The sequence below is a fragment of the Scylla paramamosain genome, chromosome 30 (assembly GCF_035594125.1).
Source record: "Scylla paramamosain isolate STU-SP2022 chromosome 30, ASM3559412v1, whole genome shotgun sequence".
In the NCBI taxonomy this organism is placed as follows: Eukaryota; Metazoa; Arthropoda; class Malacostraca; order Decapoda; family Portunidae; genus Scylla; species Scylla paramamosain.
This window is the reverse complement of record NC_087180.1, coordinates 14,139,756-14,164,114: the sequence shown is the minus strand read 5'-3', so window position 1 is coordinate 14,164,114 and position 24,359 is coordinate 14,139,756.

Here is a 24,359-nt window from a genome sequence, read left to right as displayed (position 1 = left end):
AATTACTGAAGGTTTTGTTACGTTGGTGTTATGTTCTGTAGTAGTAGTAGTAGTAGTAGTAGTAGTAGTAGTAGAAGTAGTAGTACCTGTTAAGACAATTACAATACTACTACTACTACTACTACTACTACTACTACCATCAATATCAACAACAATGGCAATAATAATGACAAATTCGACCTCGTTTACAAGCTAGGTAGCAAGACAACCATTTCTCGACCCATACACCTCGTTTTATCCCACACACCTCTTCTAGGCACCCCCAGGCCCTCCCTACCCACCTACCCTTTCCCCTTACTCTCTCCTCGCCCCTCCTCCCGTCCCACGCCCCACTCATCATCCCGGACAGATGGTCAATATTTACCTTCTCTCACTTTCTCCCCTCACCGCGTCTCAAAATTACGAAATGAGAGAAAGAAGGAAAAATAGAGGAAATATATACGATTCATTAATATAATTTGGGGTTTTAAACATTCATATTTTTTGGAGGGGCTAAAATCCAACAAAAATGTATATTCGCTTTTTTTCACTATTCATTTATTTAGTATTTGCATTTTTTTACAGCTAAAATATACTCTTGATTTATTTTCCTTCACTTTATTTATTTTTTCCATATTTACTAACATTCATTCATCTTCCCTGCTCATCTTCTATCAAATGAAAATAAAAGGACGAGGAAAAGACAACCCCAATGAAAACAAGAGAAACTTTTCCAAACTCTCCCTTTCATTCGTGCACTAACTAAGCGACATCAGCAGCGATTAATGTTTCTAACGTCCATATTTTTCTCTCTCCCTTTCCTGCAACACATAGCGGTGATGTTCATTTGTTTGGCGCGTGGAGTGAGTCCCGCCGTTCATTATGTAAGGTTCTTGACACATGCAAATGAAGGAGACGAGAAAATGCGTTGCGCTGTCTGCATTTTTTTCTCTTTTCATTTATTTCTTTACACTTTAAGCTACCTTCATTTTTACTATTCTACGTGTTTTTCATGTTTTCTTTTTTTTTTTTTTTATTAATATATTGTGGTCTTTCTTTTATTTTGCATTCTTATATTTTGTTGTCCTTTTATTTTAGAGATCTTTATTTTATTTTGTAGGTCTATTATGTAGTTCTTTCTTTTATTCTGTAAGTCTTTCTTTTATTCTCTAAGTCTTTCTTTTATTCTGTAAGTCTTTCTTTTATTCTGCAAGTCTTTCGTTCATTCTGCGGGTCTTATATTTTGCAGGCCCTTCTTTTATTGTGTGTTTTTTTTTCTGTATGTTTTTTTTTCTTTTTAAACACATTTTTCCTCCCTTTTCTGTAGATCTTACCGTGCGCAGCGTTCAGTTTAATACATAATGTTTACTGATGGTGTATTAACGCGCTGGTATTAAGAGATACAAGTTTCATGGAATAACAGAAGAGGCAGTTAACAGATCGGTAATATAAAACAAAGAGAATTATAAATACTCAACTATTTTTTCTTTACCAAAATTTTGTACTGACTCGAGTAAATAAACAGATGCAAATTACGGTGGACGGATGGTTACTGAAAGAGTTTTAGTTAGACAAATATTCAGACAAATAGTAAGATAAACCAGTGTATTAATACTTAGAACGTATACAAAGAAGTCTATTATTTTTATTCTTGGATGCTATTGTGATAATTTATTTCCTAAAGATAAAAAATGGTGTAGTTAGATGCATTAATAGGAAAAAAAGTTGATAATTATTTATAAATTTCGCTTATCCATAAAAGTGTATTTCTTATTTGTGATGTTGAGCATTTACTATTTGTTTGTCTGTATGCATGTCTTATCCTTTGGTTTATCTAGCAATCTCTCTCTCTCTCTCTCTCTCTCTCTCTCTCTCTCTCTCTCTCTCTCTCACGCGGGAACACAGCCTCGCCATCTCTCCCATCCCATTCCCTGTCCGCCTGTAGACCTTTCACTTAACTCTGCATCTATATTATTTTACACGGCCACCCTGCCAGCCCCTTCACTCCCTTCCTTGACTTAATTGGCAGCCCCGCCCTCACCTCCTCCCCTGCATCCTCCTCTCCCTTTCTCTCCCTTACTTAGTTGACAGTACACTCTCTTCTCTTCTCTTCTCTTCCCTTCCCTTTCCCGGCTTTGAGTGCAGTGCAAGATTCTACGTGGGAAGAGAAAAGGAGAAATAGAGGAAAAGAATGTTGTATTTTCCTCGTCCCTTTTCGTTTTTTCTTCCTTCCTTCCAAGATAAGAAAAATATTGCACCCAAAATATTTCCGCTGCATACATATGAAACCTGCTCTGTTCCTCTTCCTCCTCCTCCTCCTCTTCTTCTTCTTTCTCCTCTCCGCCTCCTTCACTTGATCCTTCTTCTCTTCCCTCTCTTTTCCTTTTACTCCTCCTCTTCCTCTTTGGGATTATCTTCCTCCTCCTCCTTCCTCGTTTCCTTATGCTCCTCTCCTTCTTCTTCCTTATCCTCCTTGTGGTCTTCATGAACCATCTCCTCCTTCTAGTGATGTTCTTCCTCCTCCCCTTTCCAGACCTTCTTCCTTCCACTTTTCTTTCTTCCAGTGGTCTTGTTCCTCATTGTCCTCTTCCTGCTCTTCCTCTACCTCCTTCTCCTAGTGTTCTCTCTACTCCTATTCCTGGTCCCTTTTCCTACCCCCATCCCATGTCTCCCTGCTCCTCCTCCTCCACACACGTCATACAAGTGCTTACATTCCTCATCCCCAAACACGACGAGCACCAACCACTCACTCCAGCCTTGCCTAAACGCCTCGATCCTCTTTACATTACCCCTCCTCTCCACCTGACTGCCCCTCACTCGCCTCACCTGGACAACCCTTCACCGCATCCCCTCACCCCCTTCCCCCCCCGCTTCCCCCTCACACCTGCAGGCCCGCCACCTTCCCCCGGGGCGGTGAACGCAATCAGGGGCTGAGTGGCAGGCAGGCTTGGGAACACTCACCACCCTGCCCTCGTGAACTGAGTATTGGTTATCGGAATCATATAAAATCAAGCCTAACAAGCGGGCCACTCGAAACACACACACACACACACACACACACACACACACACACACACACACACACACACCCACACACAGTGACCCTCCCTCAGTAACATCAGTGGTTTCAGGATTGAATGTATCTGTGCCTGATAAAGTTAATTATTTATTTTTTTTCTGCAGCTCTGTCCTAATTTGTTTGGTAATACTGCCTATAGTCTACGAGGGTTTGTGTTTGTACGTGTGTGTGTGTGTGTGTGTGTGTGTGTGTGTGTGTGTGTGTGTGTGTGTGTGTGTGTGTGTGTGTAGCTTCTGTTGTGTAGCTGAGGAAGAAGATGCAAGGGACAGAAACTACTGGAGGAGACTCGTACATGACGCCAACGCCTTCCTCCAGGAAAAGTGAAGGACTGATGGTTTCTTACAGCCTTCCTTATTTTCTTATCATCCTAACCACAACACATTCTTACTCGAAGCCACATAAGTACTATTTAACTGCCAGTCGTCCAATACACACCTGCTCTTCACCTCCCTTACCCCCGTTACGTAACACACCTGCCATCATTACCGCCACCGAAACGAGTCTTGTTACAGAGATTAAACCAAAACTTCCTTCTCCTAAACTTCCCTGTATTTTTTTTTTCCCCTTCCTTTCTATCACTTTTACCGGAAGTTAAAATTACTAACGGGTGAAAACTCCCCAAAGATATCGTGTTTAAATTTCTTTTCTTATTTAACTTTCCTTTTATTTTCGGAAAGGGATACGGGAAGGAAAAAAAAAAAAACACTAAGATTTATTTGTCTATTATGTAAGCTTTTGTATTAAAGGCGTGATAATATTAATGTTAACACTAGTGGTAATCTTAGTAATGTTACTACAGAAGAAGAAGAAGAGGAAGAAGAAGAAACGAAACAGAGAAAAGAGAAAACAAGAAAAAAGAAAGAAAAAAAGGAAGGCTTCGGAAACTGAAAGACATTTATATACTAACGATTATATCCATCACAAAAAAAATATTAATCCTATCATTGTACATAAAAAAAATAATAAATAAATAAATAAAAAAAACATTAAAAAACTGTCCCTAATTAACACGGCGTAACTTCACCACCATTACTCAAACCGGAAAATAGAGAAAATACAAAAAAAAAAAAAATAAATAAATAAAATAAATAAATAAAATAAATAAATAAATAAATAAAATATCAAAACGTGTCCACAATATTATAAAAATGTACGGCAAAAAGAAAACAGTGGAAGTCCCAGTGATCCGCGGAGCCGAGGGAGGCAGCGACAACACCCGTGAAAAGTGAGTTAAATGTTTTATGTAGGGGGGAAAATGCTGGAATCCTGTACGGTATGAAAAATAGGAGTTATCGTCATCTGTAGGAGCTTAGCATTCCCACAACAGAATTTTTATAGGAGTGAGTGTTATGGTGGTGGTGGTGGTGGTGGTGGTGGTGGGAGTGTCTCAGGTGGTGGTAATAAGAACGAGAGTAATAATGATAATGATGATAATACTAATTCCAATACAGATAAAGGTGGTGGTGGTGGTGGTGGTGGTAATAAGAACAAATATAAAAATAATGGTACCACTTATCATAATACAGATAAAGGTGATGGTGATGGTGGTGTTAATAAGACTGAGAATAATGATGATACTGCTGATATTGCCAATAAACCACAACACACACAAACGCACAGGTAACATTTCCAGGAATGAAACACACGTGACATTGAAGAGAACCTTGCTGCGCTCACTTCAGCAGGAAACACAATAAGAAAACGTAAAATCTTTATAAACTCAACAATTCCTACGGTATTAAGTTTAAGCCTTCCTCCTGACACTTCCCACCCTCTCGTTTATGCTAGACTGGTGTAGCAAATCAAAATAAAAGTTGTAATAGTAAGAATAAGTATTAGTAGTCAAAACATTCAAGGATTCTCTAAAACTAAAGCTTCCTACGTTTGGAATAAAATCCTTCCCTTGACGCCTTTCACCTGGTCGTTCTCTGCTAGACTGTTATGAAAGAAGCTGCTTAACCTAACTGTACACCTAGGCTTTCCGTCGTCTTATCTCATACATCCAACAGGCAGAAGTGTAAGTTATTTAGGAGTTTTTAGGGATGTCTTCATGATCCTAGTGGTTCTATGGCAAGGATTCTACACCTTCAATAAAGAAAAAAAAAAACACTAATAGGAATACGATTAATCTTCTCCGTGACTTTTGATAACATTCCGCGTGAGACAACAGAGAGTTTAAAGAATACAGACAATACTCCCATTTAATTAAAGAAAGACTTCGCAGTGCCTCGATGGACACAATAAAGGAGGAGCAAATCTCTCAGTCAAGGAGTGGTGGAAATCCGTGTCCTCGCTCCACCTCCCAACCACACCCCCTCACCACTCATCCTGCTCCACCTTCCTTCCTTCACCTAACCATCCACACCCCCTCACCACTCTTCCTATTCCACCTTCCTTCCTTCACCTCCCAGCCACCCATAAACCCACAACCTCCTTCCTCCACCCACCGTCCTCCAACTCCCATTCCTCCATCCCCACCCAGCCACCCACGGACCCCTAGATCCACCCCCGCGGCGGAATATATTAAAATTCTGAGCGGTGAAAATTGCGTCTGATTTCTAAGATTCTTCCAATTGAGAACTTTGGGGACAAGTTTATCCGATGGTTTCTTCCCAGCCTCGAGGGAGCGGCGGGATTTATAAGGGAATATGGTTTTCCTATGTTATTGGTGGTGGTGGTGGTGGTAGTAGTAGTAGTAGTAGTAGTAGTAGTAGTAGTAGTAGTAGCAGTAGTAGTAGTAGTAGTAGTAGTAGTAGTAGTAGTAGTAGTAGTAGTAGTAGTAGTAGTAGTAGTAGTAGTAGCAGCTTTCTAACAATTCAAATTTTCCTACTCAGTACACACACACACACACACACGGCAGTATACATAATATTATACACATACAGCAGATAAAATATGGAATGGACCAGCCAGCCAGCCAGCCAGCCAGCCAACCCAACACCAAAGGCAAGATTCTCATTTTCACGTATTCCAACAAGCAAAAGCATAAACTAAATATATGAATTTGATGTATGTAAAAACTCTCTCTCTCTCTCTCTCTCTCTCTCTCTCTCTCTCTCTCTCTCTCTCTCCACCAGCACGTGATTCTAAAGACCATGGTAAATCACACATATTAAACAGATGAATGGGCAAAACAAAATGTGAATCAAAATAAACGAGCAAATATTCAGAGAAACAAGCAATAAATTATCTAAAGAAATTAATAGTGACGATAATAATTATAATCAACTAACATGACAATAAATTTAAAATTTTCGCGGCTTTTACTACCAATCCTCCTCATTTTACTACTACTACTACTACTACTACTACTACTACTACACTATGTAACCAGATGCCCTCTCCTTCAAAGCAAGACACTGAAGGATCCCTCCTAGCAATCCTAGAGGTCCAGGGAAGATTCTCTCTCTCTCTCTCTCTCTCTCTCTCTCTCTCTCTCTCTCTCTCTCTCTCTCTCTCTCTCTCTCTAGCTTTGTTCTCAACGACGCGAATCAATTACTATGGAATTGAATCTACGTTGATCAGCGTGGGGAGAGAGAGAGAGAGAGAGAGAGAGAGAGAGAGAGAGAGAGAGAGAGAGAGAGAGAGAGAGAGAGAGAGAGAGAGAGAGAGAGAGAGAGAGAGAGATAAAAATAGGTACAGGAGTTAAAATGGATGATAACTGTACTGCAATATCCATACCCCGTTTTTATTTACGTATTTCAGAACTTGTGTTTTATTTCAGTCTCGATTTTTTATATAGAGTTGTGACATTTTTAGAGTGATGAGAGGGAGTGAGATTAAGAGAGAGAGAGAGAGAGAGAGAGAGAGAGAGAGAGAGAGAGAGAGAGAGAGAGAGAGAGAGAGAGAGAGAGAATGGGAAAGTCATGCAAGGCTGAAGTGCCATGCAGATGAAGTGAACTCACCTCTCTCTCTCTCTCTCTCTCTCTCTCTCTCTCTCTCTCTCTCTCTCTCTCTCTCTCTCTAACATCCCACCTTAAGTTAAGATGAAGAGAATATGATAGACAGGAAGGAAAGGGAGGGGAAAAGGGAGGAAAGATGGAGAGGGAAGGAAAAGGGGAGCGAAAGGGGAAGAAAGGAAGGAAGGGAAGAGAAGAGAAGGGAAGGGAACGTCAGAATATATTATGAAAGATTGTACTCGTATTAAAATGAGTTGCGTCGCGTGTGCCTAGGTCAAGATTTTAGCGATTTTAGTAGTAGCAGTAGTAGTAGTGGTAGTAGTAGTAGTAGTAGTAGTAGTAGTAGTAGTAGTAGTGATAATGGTAGTAATAGTGGCAGTGGTGACGAAACACGTAGTAATAACAGGAACAGTAACACGAACGCACTGTTAAAATCCTCACACAAACACACAAACTCAAACACAACAACTTCTATCGTGAATCACAAGGAAACAAGAGATTAACACACCAAATCATATTACCACCTCTTGCTTCTCTTTGCCCAGTTGCTTCAGTCTACGGTAACGCAACGAGAGACAGGCATCAGGTTACTCACTCTCCCACGCCCCTAGCCATAAGGGAAGAGAGTAAAAGGAGGGAGGGAGAGAGAGAGAGAGAGAGAGAGAGAGAGAGAGAGAGAGAGAGAGAGAGAGAGAGAGAGAGAGAGAGACATAGTCGGTGCTTCTGCTCTTGCATTCTGATATTCCGGCTTTAACTCTCTCTCTCTCTCTCTCTCTCTCTCTCTCTCTCTCTCTCTCTCTCTCTCTCTCGTGTGCAAGGTGGACTGTTTACTCATTTCGCCAGGTAAGTCAAGACCTCTTTCGATAGACTTAATCAGAATTGTGTTTCAAGAGGTTATGCATTTCTATCTCAAGTTTATTTTCTTTTATCTGGAGCCGAACTGTGTCTTCTCTCTCTCTCTCTCTCTCTCTCGCACACACACACACACACACACACACACACACACACACACATTGATGTTACTCTGTTTTCCCGTCCAGGTTAATAAGTCTGTTCCTCGTAATTTCCTTTCTCACCATTTCACTATCAATTCAAATGCATTCCTCCTCCTCCTCCTCCTCCTCCTCTTCGTTCTCCGCCTGCTCCTCCTCCTCCTCTTCCTCCTCCTCCTATTCCTCCTCCTCTACCACTATCTCCGTTCCTGTCTTCCGCTCCATCACGTGCAGGACATCAGAAAAAAATCATTCTCTCTCTCTCTCTCTCTCTCTCTCTCTCTCTCTCTCTCTCTCTCTCTCTCTCTCTCTCTCTCTCTCTCTCTCTCATACAGTCAGTCATCTAAAAGAACACGCAAAAAGGAGAAATACCAATTCTCTCTCTCTCTCTCTCTCTCTCTCTCTCTCTCTCTCTCTCTCTCTCTCTCTCTCTCTCTCTCTCTCTGTCAGTCATTCAAAATACACAAAAATACTAAATAAACGCTGAAGAAAAGAGAGAGAGAGAGAGAGAGAGAGAGAGAGAGAGAGAGAGAGAGAGAGAGAGAGAGAGAGAGAGAGAGAGAGAGAGAGAATTGATGGATTGGTATATACAACTGGGTAAGATTGCCTCGCCCTGATTTTTCCTCCCCACCACTCGGACAGCGCGTGAAGCATTATGGGAAAAGACGTAATGAAAAAGTTGGTTGTATTTCCCCGAAGACTAATACACACTGATGGCCGATATTAGCTCACTACTTTCGTTCACCTGTACCTTCCTTCGTTCACTGGTAAGATTCTCTCTCTCTCTCTCTCTCTCTCTCTCTCTCTCTCTCTCTCTCTCTCTCTCTCTCTCTCTCTCTCTCTCTCTCTCTCTCCTAGTCATCTGAAAACACGTAAAAATTAGAAATACCAACACACATTCTCTCTCTCTCTCTCTCTCTCTCTCTCTCTCTCTCTCTCTCTCTCTCTCTCTGGCCAATCACGTCACAAGACTAAAATAAAACGAGCATGGCCAAACCTTTTATAATATAGAGCATCGTTAACATTTTTTCCTCCTTTGTAATTTCCGGGGAAAAGAAAATTCCTGACCTGGAAAATGCAAAGTAAAGATAAATAAACATTTTTTCTTATATTCAAGTTTTTTTTTTAGTGTGTGTGTGTGTGTGTGTGTGTGTGTGTGTGTGTGTGTGTGTGTGTGTGTGTGTGTGTGTGTGTGTGTGTAATAATAATAATAATAATAATAATAATAATAATAATAATAATAATAATAATAATAATAATAATAATAACAATAATAATAATAAGAATAATAATAACAATAATAATAATAATCAGTTCAGAATAAACAGTACGACAAAAATTCATGTATATTTTTATTGCCAAATTATTACGAACATTTATGGACTAAACTTAATTATATTGATTCGACTTAATTAACCCAGAGGACCAAACTAATGATATTTTTTGCACACACACACACACACACACACACACACACACACACACACACACACACACACACACACACACACACACACACACACACACACACACACACACACACACAAGGTTCAATGTCTCAATTTCCGTCTTTTTTTCTAACTCATCGCATTTTTTGTCTTAAATTGGTCTTCATGTCTGTTTAATTTACCTCAATTTTTCTTTCTTCTTATTCTTCTTTGTATTATCTATATTATTTACTGATTTATCGTACATTGCATATTCTTTCTCAAATATTCTTATTCTTTAATTTTGTTAATAAGGTTTCTTGGCTCTCTCTCTCTCTCTCTCTCTCTCTCTCTCTCTCTCTCTCTCTCTCTCTCTCTCTCTCTCTCTCTCTAACTAACTAACTTCCTAAACTTCAAATACACACAAAGTATAAAAATTCTGATGAAACTTATGAGAAAATCGCCTTTACAGTCTCTCTCTATTTCCTTTCTGCCTCTCTTAGTCTTTGGAACACCGTGAAACAGCTGACTAGGGCGCCTTAATTCTCTTCCTCCCTCCCTACCCATTGCTGTATCTTTTCAATTTTACTTCAAGCGGGGAGAAAGTATGGTATATGAAGTAGGTCGTACTCGTATGTAGCAGTTTCTCTCTCTCTCTCTCTCTCTCTCTCTCTCTCTCTCTCTCTCTCTCTCTCTTAGTGTCTCTTAGTGTTAGTGTCTTTTTAATGGTTAGCCAGGAGAGAGAGAGAGAGAGAGAGAGAGAGAGAGAGAGAGAGAGAGAGAGAGAGAGAGAGAGAGAGAGAGAGAGAGAGAGAGAGAGAGAGAGAGAGAGAGAGAATCACTGAATCCCAACAAACACAATGTGGATATCACACACACACACACACACACACACACACACACACAAGAAATTCACAACCTTTTCCCTCTCCCTTTCATTTCCTTTTCCCATATCCCTACACCCCCACCTCCCCCTTCCCTCCCTCCTCCCCTCACTCCCCATCCCAACCCTCAACCGCAGCCCAACTAACTAAAATCTCTCAGGAAATTAAGCCCAGTGTGGTTGTCAGTATCAGTAGCAGAGATTACAGTGGGCCAGAGGCAGTCCATCTTATACTGGCCTGATATCACGAGAGGAAGACATGCCCGGGGGAAAGGGAGAGGGAGAGGGAGTGGGTGGAACTGAGGGTGTGGTAATACTGGGGGAACAATGGGAGGGTTAGCTGTGATTTCTTGGTTCCTTTCCTTATGCATTAGTGAGGCTGGACAGTGGGAGAAATGGAGTAAATAGAAGGTGGATTATAATGTTGTTGCTCCCTTACAAGAAATATGTGCATGGTTAGCAGTTATTTTTTCTTTTATCAATGCACTGGAGACTGACAAACGGGGAAAAGAATGGAGTAGATCAAACGAAGCTCAAAATATCGTTCCCTTCCAAGAAACACGTGCAGGATTCGAGAAAAAAGACAGTTTCGTGAGGTGTCTTGATACTTCTCTCTTGCAACGGTTTAAGTCATAGGGAGGAAATACAGAAGCAGAGAGTTGCATAGTTTAACAGTGGAAGGGATGAGAAAGTGGAGATCCTGCCTTTTGCATCAGTAGGGTGGACAGGACAGGGATAAGAGTAAGTAGGTGAAAAGTCTTGCTCAGAAAGGCCGTGGGAGGAGAGGAGGTAGACAGTTATTAAGTTAAGAACAGTATTATGGAGGTCCCGGTAGAAGATACGTAGTAAGAGATGTAATATTACGACACTGAGTGAGAATCAAAATAATCTGTTAGAGGAGAGGAACGTACGCGGGGGAAAGCGTTTGACACCACTCTGATTACAAGACGCATGTGTTAACGTTAAGTTCTTTTGATATACGAGGACAGAATGGGATATATGATAAGTAATTTTTGTTCAGGGAAGGAAGGAAGGAATGAGAGTGTAGAAATAAAAGGGCCAAGTTAATTTCAAAGGATGAAATGCGTTTAAGTTAGTATGGGAATGATGATAAACACGAGAGATTTGAAAGTAATGGGAATACTTGATGAGAAAAACTGGACGGGAGGAAATATGGAAAAGGATATGCGAGAAATGAAAATATAATATAGGTTAATGGACAATTTATGGCGAGGCTAACGTGGGGATATAGAAAGTGTAGACGACGAGGGAACGAGATAGATAGAGAGAGAGGAGGGGAGGAAGAAAATTTGAAAACAAGACGAAGGAAAAAAAAAATATATATATAAGATTACATAACAAAGAAGACAAGAGCATATCGAATAAACACAAACGAAGACAAAGGAGAGAGCGAGAGAGAGAGAGAGAGAGAGAGAGAGAGAGAGAGGAGAGAGAGAGAGAGAGAAGAGAGAGAGAGAGAGAGAGAGGAGAGAGAGAGCAGTTCCCCGCCTCCGCCATCTTCCCGTCTGCGTTGGGATGGAATTTATTTCTTATATCAACTCTAGTGATTAACGAGGGCGGGCGAGGCTCCATTTTTCACACTTTCCCTGCAAATACAAAGGACTGGGAGCCACACCTCGCTCGGGACTGCTGCAGGAGGAGGAGGGACGAGGAGGTGGTGGCGGTGGTGGTGGTAGTGGTGGTGGTGGTGTACAGGATTTTATGCTCAGATTTTGTGCTTCCTTCTTCTTCTTCTTCTTCTTCTTCTTCTTTTTCTTCTTCTTCTTCCACTTCATCTTTCTCAGTGTCCTTTCTTTTTTCTTTATTTTCTTCTTATATTCTTCTCCTCTTCCTTTTCTTAACTTATTGCTTCTTCCACTTCATCTTTCTCAGTACCTTCTTTTTTTTATTTCTTTACTTTCCTTTTTGTTTTCTTCCTCTTCTATCCTTTTCTTCTTTATTTCTTCTTTCCTTCATTTCTTCCTCCACTTATCTTTTTTAGTGTCCCTTTTTTCTTTCCTTTTTGTTTTCCTGCATATTTTTTTCCTTCACCTCCTCCTCCTCTTCTATTTTATCCTCCTTTCCTACCTCCACTTTCTATTCTTCCTATACTTCCCATTTCCGTTTTCCCTTTCCTTTTTCTTTATTTTCCTCCATCCTTCAACACATTCTTTTTCTCCTCTATGATTTTTCCAGCACATATTTTCCTTCTCCACCTCCTCCTCCTCGTCTATTTTATTCTTTTCCCCTACCTCCAGTTTGTATTTTTCCTTTACTCCTTTCTCTTCCATTTTCTTTATTTTTTTGCTATTTTTCCTACACATCATTTATTCCTCCTCCTCCTATGTTTTATTCTCCTCTACCCCTCCTTTGTTCTCTTCCTACCTCCCTTATCTCTTCCATTTTCTTAACTTCCTATATCCTTCAATATTTTTTCTTCCTCCCCCACTTTCTCCTTTATTCCGTCCACCTCCTCTCTTCTATTTTATCCTCCTCTACCTCCAATTTTTCTCTCTTCCCGATCCTTTATTTTCCTCCAGCCTTCAACACCTCTCTCCTCCTCCACTATCTCATTGTTCATCATCTTTTTCCTTCTTTCCTATTCTCCCCTTTCTCCTTTCATTTACTTTTCTCCATCCTTCAACACCTCTTTCTCCTCCTGCTCCTTCACTGTCTCCCTCATTTCGTCCACTGCCTCTTCCGCTCCCTTCTCCTCCTCAGCACCAATATGAGTCGGGAAATGTGATAAGATGCAATAGAAAACTCGTGTCTTCCCCCTGGCGGTGAGTATATGAAGAACAGCCAAGCAGGGAGTGATAAGAAGGGCATTTGCTAAGGTTATCTTTCATCACTTTTCCTTCGCCTTCTTCTTCTTCATCGTATTTCTTCAGCTTCAATTTCTTTTCTCTATTTTATTTTTCTAAGCCTTAGTTACTGTCTTCGTCTTTTTCATTCTTGTTTTTTTTTTCTCTCTTCTCTTCATTATATTTATTTGCCTTCCTTTCTCCATGTTTTTGGTTTATTTTTCTTGCTCTTCTTTTAGTTCTTATCTACAATCTCCGCCTCTTCATTATTCTTCTTTTTCCTCGCATGTTTTCGTGTCCTTTGTTATATTCCTCGTTTTTCGCATATTCTCTTCGCAATCTTTCTCTCATTATTTACTCTGCTTTTTCCTCCTCTTCCTCCTCCATTTTACTATCCTTCCCTTCATTTATCTTTCCTTCTCCCCTCTTTCTCTTCTTTTTTCCTTCTTTTCCTTCTCCTTTTTCCACGATTTCCCTTCACTGCCAGATTTCTTTCTAGTTATTGTTTTCTTCTTACATTTTGCCTTCTTTGCGCTCTTCCTTCTTATCATCCTCTTATTTCTTCTCATCCATAATATTTCTCGTTCCCATTTTCTTTTATTCTTTTCTGGTATCTTCTTTTTTTATCACTCCTCTTCCTCCTCCTGCTTTTTCTCCTCCTCCTCGTCCCCCATCTTCTCCAGAACACGAATGAAAGACGAACTAAACTACACGCGGATAACGAGAGAGAGAGAGAGAGAGAGAGAGAGAGAGAGAGAGAGAGAGAGAGAGAGAGAGAGAGAGAGAGAGAGAGAGAGAGAGAGAGAGAGAGAGAGAGAGAGAAAACGGAGAAAGAAAGAAAAGGAGAGAAAAAAACAGATAGAGATATAGAAAAAAAAAGGACTATCATATATAAAAGCGCAGTGCACACTCATTCGGAAAAGAAAATAAATAGCATATTAAATAATTATATAAAACACACACACACACACACACACACACACACACACACACACACACACACACACTTTTGGCTAATTTCAAGCAGGCGTTGAATCCTACAGTATATTATAAAGGACAGCAGTTTGAGGGGGTGTAGGGAGGGTGGGTGCAGGCTTTTGAAGGTAATGAATACAGACATAACTCGCATCTCTCTTGCAAGTTGAAGGGGAGAAAGGAGGTGAGGGAGGAAAGGAAGGGAAAGACAGGGGAGCAAGGGGCAGGGGGAAGGAAAAACAGTAGGGAATGGGAGGGAAAAACAGAGTAGGAGGAAACAAGGACTGGGGGAAGGTGGAGGAATGTGAGGGGCAGGGGAAGGGAAGACAGGGGGTAGGGGGAAGAACATGGGGGCAGAGGGAGAGAAGAACAGGGAGCAGGGGAGGGAAAACATAGGGTAGGAGAGGACTGAGGGAAAGAGGAGGGAAGGAAGGGGGGTAGAGGGGAAGAAGGGGGAACGGAGAGGGGCAGGGGAAGGGAAGGACAGGAGGCAGGGGAGACAGGGGGCAGAGGAAGGGAGGAAGGGGGAACAGGGAGGCAATATATATATCAAAAAAGAGAAAAAGAGAGAGAGAATGGATCTAGCGGTGCCCACAGCAGGATTCCCGTGAAAAGGTGAAGCGATGCTGGATTTCAACGGGGTAACTAAATGGCTCTCTCTCTCTCTCTCTCTCTCTCTCTCTCTCTCCTCTGTTATTAACGCAGTAGCTAAATATGACTGAACAAAAGGAAAAGGAAAGCCCTTCAGTAGATCCTCATATCTCCATTTCACAGATGTCTACTCTCTTCTTATCTTCCTTTCCATTCTCTCCCTCTTCCACCCTCTTCCCTTCCACTATTCTTTCCCTTTCTTTATTCCCATTTACCCTTCCCGGAGCCTTCCCTTTCCTCCCTCCGTTATCTTTCCCTGTCCTTCCTGCCTTGCCTTGCCTGCCTCCCCGCCACCCCACCCCAGCCCTTCCCAGCCCGGCCCTTCCCAGCCCCGGTGTCCATAATGAGAAACACACATAATGGAGCGATTCACGGTGCCTTCATGGAATCAGATGGGCGATAGACGTATGACTGAGAGACTCAACCAACGGAGAGCAAGATAGATTCACGTGTCGTTGTTATATATTCGTGTGTACTGCCGCTGGAATCATTGGAGTAAGTTTTCATTTGTTTTTGTTCTAGATACCTGGGAATGTTGATGTGGTTTGGTGTTTGGTGTTTACTGTGTGTGTTTACTGTGTGTGTGCGTGTGTGTGCGCGTGTGGAGCGGTTCCTGGCCTGTCACTTCTGCGTGGTCTGAAAGTGGGCATTGTATTTTGAAGTGTTGCCGCCAACCACCTGAGAGGACGCTGATGTCACATGCAGGGAGTGTTGCAATATGTAGCGAAGGAAAGTGTAGCTGGTTGGCTGGTTGTTGTTGTTGTTGTTGGTGGTGGTGGTGGTGGTGGTAGTGGTGGTGGTCTCGCCTGCTACACTATGAAGTCTGTGTGTGCACGGTGCTGCCTGCGTGTGAACTACGGTGTGCTGCAGTGGTTCACGTGATGAATGAACAATACTCCTTGAATGAATAATACTCGTGTGCTACAGTGAAATACTACGGTACCTGAGGGTGGATGATTTTTTCTATTCTACTGTAGTTGCAGCCAATACAACATACGTAGTTAGAAGTCTCTCAAGGTTCTAAGACTATTATATATATTTTTTTTTTCTAAAACTAAAATTGCATCTCTCCATAAGGTTGCTCAGGTTTTGATTCTTTTATTATTTTTGTTTTTACTTCTTATATATCCCAATACTTTTTTCTAACATTCAATTATTTTATATATCATATCACAGAGGTAAAGTAAATAAAATGAATAAAGATAAGAATGAAGTAGAAAAAGAAAAAAATGAAGAATGGAATGGAAGAGAAGAGGGGAAACAGTACTGGCTGAATGAGGAAGAAGACTGTCAGAAAGTTGTCAGAATGATGGACAGAATATTTTTGAGCTGATAAATGTAGGAAACCAAGTAGAAACAAGTGACAAGCATGTTGAGAGTTGGGGGAGGGAGAGTGTGGCAGAAAGGTACTGTGTGAACAGGACACTGAAGAGAGGCAGAGAATGTGGGAGAGGAACTGAAAACATGAAATATGGAAATACATTAGGTACATATGACATTATTGCCCAAATGCTGAAATGTGGAGGGAACGTCACTAACTTGATGCACCATATCAGCTGGTTGTCTTGGAGCAAAGGGAGTTATGTTTTTGATGAGTGCCCAAAAGTTGCTATAATCCCAGTATACAAGGGAAAGACAAATAAATGTGTGAACTGCCAAGAAATTAATTTATCAAGCATAATAAGAGATGCATGGCAGAATTTCAACTGGAGCAGATAGTATTACCTAATTATAAAGTTAGTGATGAGCAAAGTGGATTTATAAAACAAAAGGGAGATATGAAATATATTTTAAATTTGGGGATAAGTCGAAAAAAGATGATAGCAAAGGGGGAGACAAGTATGCTATACTTAAAGTATGCTTAAAGATAAGTATGCTATACTTAAAACCACATTTTTTAAAAAGACATGACAAAATTAGTCTTGCTGGCTGTGAAAAGATACTAAATTAAATGTGTTTCAGTCACACACACATCCAAACACAAAGGACAAATAAAAAAATAAATAAACAGTAATAAAATGAAGAAGCTCATTACAAATATCATTATCAGAGGAAACAATAAACAAATTCAAGCAACACGAACTCAACTTTACCCGACAGTTCATTCTTATTTTTACTCCCAGTATAGAACTACGCAAGCATTTTGTCTGGCGAGATAATTACCTTCATTAGAGTTCACAGGATAATTCAGCAAAGCTGCAGCATTTTAATTTAAGTTCTGGGCTTCTCTGTGCAATTAGGATTTATGGCCAAGTTCAGGCAAGCTTAGCACACTCTGGTCAGGTCCCATTATACTTCTGGAATGTAAGGCTGGCAGGATTTTGCAACTTTTCAAAGATGAAAAGGAAAAAGTCACACTTAAAAAAAACTACAATCTATGATACTTTGTGGAAAATATGAGGTTTTGGTTACATTATGAAACTGTAATTCTTGGATGTAATATCTTTTGTATCCTCCACACTCACGGATCTAACCCAGCTCACGTTGGTCAGTGGTCTTGTCATCTGAAGTTTAGTGATACTATTTTGGTATATTATTATTTTTTTTTGTTTCTGGTCCATCTAAAAATTCAAGTATTTACACGAAATATTTTCCTTCTCCAACCTTAAACTCAAGTTTACAGAGCACAGGTGCCTCTATATATGAATTTAACTTTTTTTTTTATTTCTGTCATTAAAAATCACTAATGTAAGTAAATAAACTGTACTTATAAAAGGCTGGTGTGTCTCAGCAAGGTACACCCCATCCTGGTGGCGAGTGTGAGGGTGCTGGCAAGTCAAGAGGACTACATGGCAAACACTTAATGATACTGCACTTGCAGATACCTGAATATACAATGCTGATGACCCTGCCTCAGTAAAGAAGGATAAGATGGTTAAGGGCTGATAATCTATGTGCTCACAGGTAATCATTTCTTCTAACTTTAATGTTTTATGTAATTTTGTGGCACATTTCTATCTGCTGGGAACCTGAATCTGCAGCAGGTTACTTATCCACTACATGCAGATCACCCATTTTGCCAGAATCACTTGGTTATCCTCTATGAACACCACCATCTATTACGATGCAACACCACCAACCTTACTGAAGGCCAAAATTCACCTAAAGGCTGGCCAGTCATTACCTAACAGCCACAAGTGATCCTTTTATCAAAGTGATGTTTGTCATCTTTCTTCTTCCTTTTTAAAATAGTTTTATTTATGTGCATCCCACCATATGCTTCAAAACAACGTCATCTTGGACTTTGGCAGCATACTGAAGGACAAAGCAACAATAGTGATAGTATTAACTATAGTGGAAATGTAAGTTCTGTAACTGTTCTGTTATGTATGGCACATGTACCAATACATTCTATCTGTCTATCTGTATCAGACACCTGTTGCTAAGAAAACCTACCAAGGGAATGGCCAGGATAAGGTTCCATGGGGCAGGGAGGGCATGCTCTAAAATCACCATTTCAGAGTCTGTCAGAGCTTTACTCCTTTTCCCTTCACAAGTTTCATATCTCTCTCCTCCCTCCCAGCCACAGAAAATATTAGTAATGCTACTTTTTATGTTTCTTGAAGACAAGATATATATACAGTAAAATCCCTCTTATCCGGCATCAACGGGACCGCTGACATGCCGGATACTTGAATATTGCCGGATACTTGAATAGAAGTGAAATTATGTCCACAATCACCACCCTACACTCACGCATCTTACCATAACAAAGATCAGCTGATCTTAATCAGCAGCTGATCTGATCAGCTGCTTAAGTGTAAGCACAACATGCTTCCTCTTTTCTACAACTTTAGGCATGATGAAGGCGTCAGGCGATAAACAGTGCACACGCGGGACTGAGTCGCTGAGTAAACACAATGCAGTGGGCCGCGGGTGGCGCGAAGCAGTGCGCTCTGGTGGCGAGGGGACAAAGTATGCCTGGCCCGGGAATTTTAATCGATTTTATGAGTACACATTGATTTTTTTCTTGATTTTAAGGCTTGGGGAAAAATGTGCCGGATACTTGAAGCTGCCGGATACTCGAATGTCGGATAAGAGGGATTTTACTGTACCACACCCTCGCACGTTAGTTGCAGTCTCTGGCCGCACTTAAATTACTAGCACACTACACAACACGCCGTAGCGGAGGCACGAGGACTAATAAAATTGAACTAACATCGGTGTCGATGATCTTGAATTCTTGTGTTCGAATATCTTGATCTTGACTTTGGTATCACAAAACAAAGTTGGATGGCAAATAATAACTTAGCTTCTTATAAACTTAGCTTCTTATAAAGTCTATATATAAACATAAATAACGTTCACTAATCATAGTGACATTAACAGCAGCTTAGTCCTTTACTTCAAATAATATTTAAGGAAGTTAATTGTAACTCGTTCGGATAGCGAGTCCCTTTTCTTGTCGAGCTGTCTACCCATAATAGCTTTAGTTAGGTAACATTTTTTTTTCACATTGTTAGCAAATAAGAAAATATTATTGTTATTGAAATCTATCACACAATAAACCAAATTTGTCTTTCTGAATTGTCAATATTTGAAATTAAGTCAACGTTTTAACATAGGCTCTCCTTTCAAGTCCCCGTTTCTCCATCCCAAGAAAGTTACTTCTGTTTTACGTAACTCAAATTTCCGTCGCTCTAGTCACGTTTCATCTGTTCCAGGAAACTTCGAGACGCAAAGCCACCTGTTTTATTTATCTTTCCTCGCCGTATTTCGAGTCCATTTCTTCTACTTTATTTATTTTGGGGAACTAAAGTAAAAAAGAAAAAAAACTTTGTTCGTGTTTTCGTGACTTTTTTTTCAGTGTGTTCCAAGAAAGCATGGTAGAAAAATGGTTTGTGTTTATTTTCATATGATAACTCTTGTTTGTTTTCTCCTCATAGTCATTCTGTCCCTATTTTGCTCTGTTTATTCTAGAAAACCATTGAGAGGAGTCTCTCTCTCTCTCTCTCTCTCTCTCTCTCTCTCTCTCTCTCTCTCTCTCTCTCTCTCTCTCTCAAAACGACAGAATTCCTTCCTATACGAGAGTTCACATGTTTTTCTTTCTATTATCTGTGTGTGTGTGTGTGTGTGTGTGTGTGTGTGTGTGTGTGTGTGTGTGTGTGTGTGTGTGTGTGTGAGTGTGTGTGAATTTTCTTGGACTTTTATACCCCCCCGTACAACTTTTTTCCCTTCAACTTTTTCCAAAAACTTTCCCCCTGAAGCAGCAGTCTTCCCTTCCCCTCCTCCATAGGTGCACATGTTCCCCTCCCTTTCACTCCATCTGAGAAAATAAAGCCAGAATATTGTGCCCTGATCCTCCTCCCATGTGCATGTGTGTGCGTGTGTATGTGTGTGGAAAACAGCTTACTTTTGACGTCTTTTAGAGAGAGAGAGAGAGAGAGAGAGAGAGAGAGAGAGAGAGAGAGAGAGAGAGAGAGAGAGAGAGAGAGAGAGAGAGAGAGAGGGAGGGCGTTCTTTCTGTATCATCCACGGGGTATCACGTAATCCAAAAAAAAAAAAGCAAATACAGACGTGCTGAAAACAATTAAAACAAGGAAACTGACATAAAAGAGATATTTTACTCTTTTCTGTGTCGCTTGGTCTCTTCATCCCTTCCCTCTACATCCATTACTCTCTCTCTCTCTCTCTCTCTCTGGTTATTCTTGTTTTTGTGTTCGTTTTTGAGGGGCATCCGGATTCGCTGTCTCTGCGGTGAAGCTTCGGTACTGTTCTAGCAGATGAATCCCCGCGTTCCGAATACGTTCCGAACTCAGTGACCCGTGGCTCCCCGAGAGATAGGATATTTTCAGCTCCATACCGTTCATTCCGGCAGAGTTAGCGCATTTCCTTGTTTCCTTCCTTGCTTCCTGACACTGCCTTCATTTCTCCTCCTCCTCTTCCTCTTCCTCCTCATTCTCCTTCTCTATTTCCTTTTAGTATCGATATTTCTTTGAGATTTCTCGTGCGTCAGATGAAAGTAAATAGAGGAAGAGAGGAAGGGAAGGAATACGTAAAGATTTTAATAAGAAAGAAAGATGAGAAAAGTTAAAATAAGAAATGGGATAATAAATGAGACAGGAAGAGGAAGAAGGAAGGAAGGAAGGAAGGAAGGAAGGAAGTTGAGTCTGGAGGAAGGGAAGGAGAAGGAAGGAAGAAGAGGAGGAAAGGCAGGGGATGAATGGATGTGGACTCGTGTATGCGGAAGAGGAAGGAGAAAAGGAGGAGGAAACGGCGGAGGAGGAGGAGGACGAGGAGGAGGAGGAGGAGGAGGAGGAGAGGAGGAGGAACAAAGGAAAGAATGTCATTTGATACTTTTTTTCTTTTCTCCTATTTATTTTCCTCCTTGTCCTCTTCTATCTCCTGCTCTTGTTTCTTCTTTTTTTTTTCTTTTCCATTTCTTCATCTTCCTTTTCCTCGACCACCAATCCTCATTCGTTTATATCTGCGTTTCCTATCCTCCTCCTCCTCTTTCATACTCAACTCCCTTACGTCCTTCCTTCTTTCCTTCTTTCCCCTTCCTACTTCTCATTTTACCCGCTGTTTCACTCGCATTTCTAATTTTAACTTTTCTCATCCTTTTCATTATCATAACCCATATCTATTCCAGTATTTTCTCTCTTATTTGCCTTCTAACAAACGCACGAGGTAACACAGGAGGTGGAAACTTAAGGAGAACGTGTCTCTGGTCCTTCCCTCTCTTGCCAAAAATCCTCACCCTTCAGCATTCTCAGGAAATACACTAGTTGAGGCTGATTCTTTAAAAATGGAAATGCGCGGAATCAGCACCTTCGTTGTCGTGTTTTTTTTTCTCTCTTTTTCTTTTCGTTCTTTCTTCCTTTTCTAGATGCGGAGGAGAGATGAAATGTTGCGTGAGTATCCAGTCAACTTATGAATCTCTATCTCCATTTTTTTTCTTGCTTTTTTTTTTCGGTTATCATCTTGCAAGAGTTTGGTTCCTTTTCTTTTTCTCTTTTTTTTTTCTTTCGAGGTGGAAGGAGAGATGAAATGTTGTGTATGTATCCAGTCAACTTAAGAATCTGCGTCTATCTCTATTTACTTTTTATTTTTCCTTCTTATTTCGTTTTTTCGGTTATTATCTTGCAAGAGTTTAATTGTTTTTATTTTTCCTTTTTTTTCGAGATGGAAGGAGAAATTAAATGTTGTGTGTGTATCCAGGCAATTTTAGAATCTCTCCTGTTTCTATGCGTATTTTTTTATTTATTCATTTATTTTTTTTTTGTCGGGGGTTAGTTCTTGTTTTGTTTTTCGGTTATTATCTTGCAAGGGTTTGTTTCCTCGTCAAGAATGAAGGGGATCGTTTAGTATGCAAATGTTAGGTGTAGTTTCACTCTATTTTGTTTAACTTTATGATGCAAGCGTTGAAAATTTCTGTTCTGTGCAACTGCTTGAGGCTAGAGGCTGAGTTTCCTCCGCTACTTGTGTCTCCTCTATTGGTATGTTCAGGATAATGTTTACTTGTTTACATTTTCACTCTCTGCCTTGACTCGCCTCTACGAAGACCGAAATAGTTGTAACTTCACGGTAATAGGTTAATCTCGCTTTTTATTCAGGTTTCACTTATGTTTTCGCATTTTCGGAATAACGTTGAAGCATCTCTCTCTCTCTCTCTCTCTCTCTCTCTCTCTCTCTCTCTCTCTCTCTCTCTCTCTGGGAATTCCGTCTCATGTATACTCGTAGATTCTCAACCATTTCACTTTGATTTCACCTCTTTCCAAATTCTAGCTTATTGTTATGAAAATTACATGCAGACAGACAAACCGAGCGCTCATAGTAATGTAAACAAATGAAACCGGCGGTTGTTTGATGGCAGGAGTGTGGTTATCATAGGAAAACACAAGTCAAGCCAGTATTTGTTTGCCGACGTAAGGTTATCGTAGGAAATATGTCAATGTTTGTTTGAAACTCAGCGTGACGTTATTACAAGGCAGCCTAGCCAGCGATTGTTTAAAGCTGGCGTGACATTATCATAGGGAAATATAAGAGAAGCCAATGTTTGTTTGTCAAGGTAATTTTATCGTAGGAAAATAGAAGAAAATCAACTTCTGGAACTGAGCGTAACGTTATTAAAAGACGTGAGAAGTGATTGTTAGGAACTGGTGTGACATTACCATAGGGAAATAAAGAGACGTGTTTGTTTAGAACCAGGAGTGTGATCATCATAGGAAGTCTTTACAAAGTAAGTCAGTGTTCATTTAGATCTGGCCGTGATGTTATTAGAAGACAACTAAAGCAGTGACTGTTCGTAGCTGGCGTAACATTATCACAGGGAAATATAAAAGAAACCAGCGTGTGTTTGGAACCGAATGTAACGTCACGGTTCAGCTTCCCTATAGGTGGTTCTAGAAGACACGGGTTGTTGTAATTAATTAAAACTTGCTTAACCCTGAGGCGAGGAAGGCCGGGAACAGTTATCACACAAATTCAATTCAACAAACGACGGAGGAATCTCGCTTCTTGGGTCACGAACAAACTTCTGAGGGAGGCGCGGCGGTTTCTGGCGTGTTTCATTAACAGAGAACATGTTCATCTTGTTCAAATGTAACTGAGGTTGGTAACTGACTAGTTAATGCGCTGTGTAACTGTCTGACGAAGTAAATAATTAAATGGCTAATGAACTGATTGACTGACTGACTGACTAGCTGACAAACCGATCATCAAACTAGGTAATTTAACCTAACCTAAACTATAACTAACCAACAAACTAACATTACTACACTTTTAAATGGAGAAGCAGTTTTGAGAACCCGGCTAATCATCTTTGTGGCCTTCGAAAATAGTCAGGATGAGAGAATAAAACGTATCTGAATACAGGCCTAGGTTTTGTGCTAAAAATTCTCTCTCTCTCTCTCTCTCTCTCTCTCTCTCTCTCTCTCTCTCTCTCTACCTTCATTACTCTGTCTTCTCTCCTTTTTTCTCTTCTTCTCCTACTGATTCTTTTCTTTCTCCACCTTCCTGATTCCTCATTTTCCCTTTCCTTATTCCTGCATCTTTCATCTTCCCTCTTTCTCTCTTTTCCCCTTTCTCCTTACCTGTTTCTTCCCTTACCTCGTCTTTTACTCCTCCTATCATGTTCCTTTTCTTTACTACTTCACCTCTTCTTTTCCTTCCTTCTTTCTCATCTCCTTTCTTCCTATTTTTTCTCTCTCCTGCTAAATCTTTCCTTCATTTTTTATTATTCCTTCTTTCCCTCTCATTTTTCCTCCTTATCGCTTCTTTCCCCCATCTCTCATATCACCTTTCTTCCTACCGACTCTTCACCTTCAAAAGTTCCTCCACACCTTTTCCCTTTTCCCTCTCCACTTTCCTTCCCTCACTCAAAGCCCATCACTGCCCATCCTTACCTATTACCTTCTTCTCCTATCAGTCCTGCCCTCCTTCCTCATCCTCTCCTCAATTCTAACCACTCTCTTCACCTTCTTCCTTTATTTTTATCACTATTTGTCTCTTTCTCACTTCTCTTTCTGTTCAGTTTTGTTTATTTTTTAAATTTATCCTTCCTTCACATGCCTCTTCCCATTTTTCTTGTATTTTTCTTAGTCTTATTTCTTTAACTATCTTCTTCTTTTACTTCTTTCTGTTCTTATTTTCTCTGTTTTCTCTCCATTCTTCTTTCTCCACTCTTTATCTCTTCCACATTTCTCTTTCTATCCTTCTTGCTACTTTT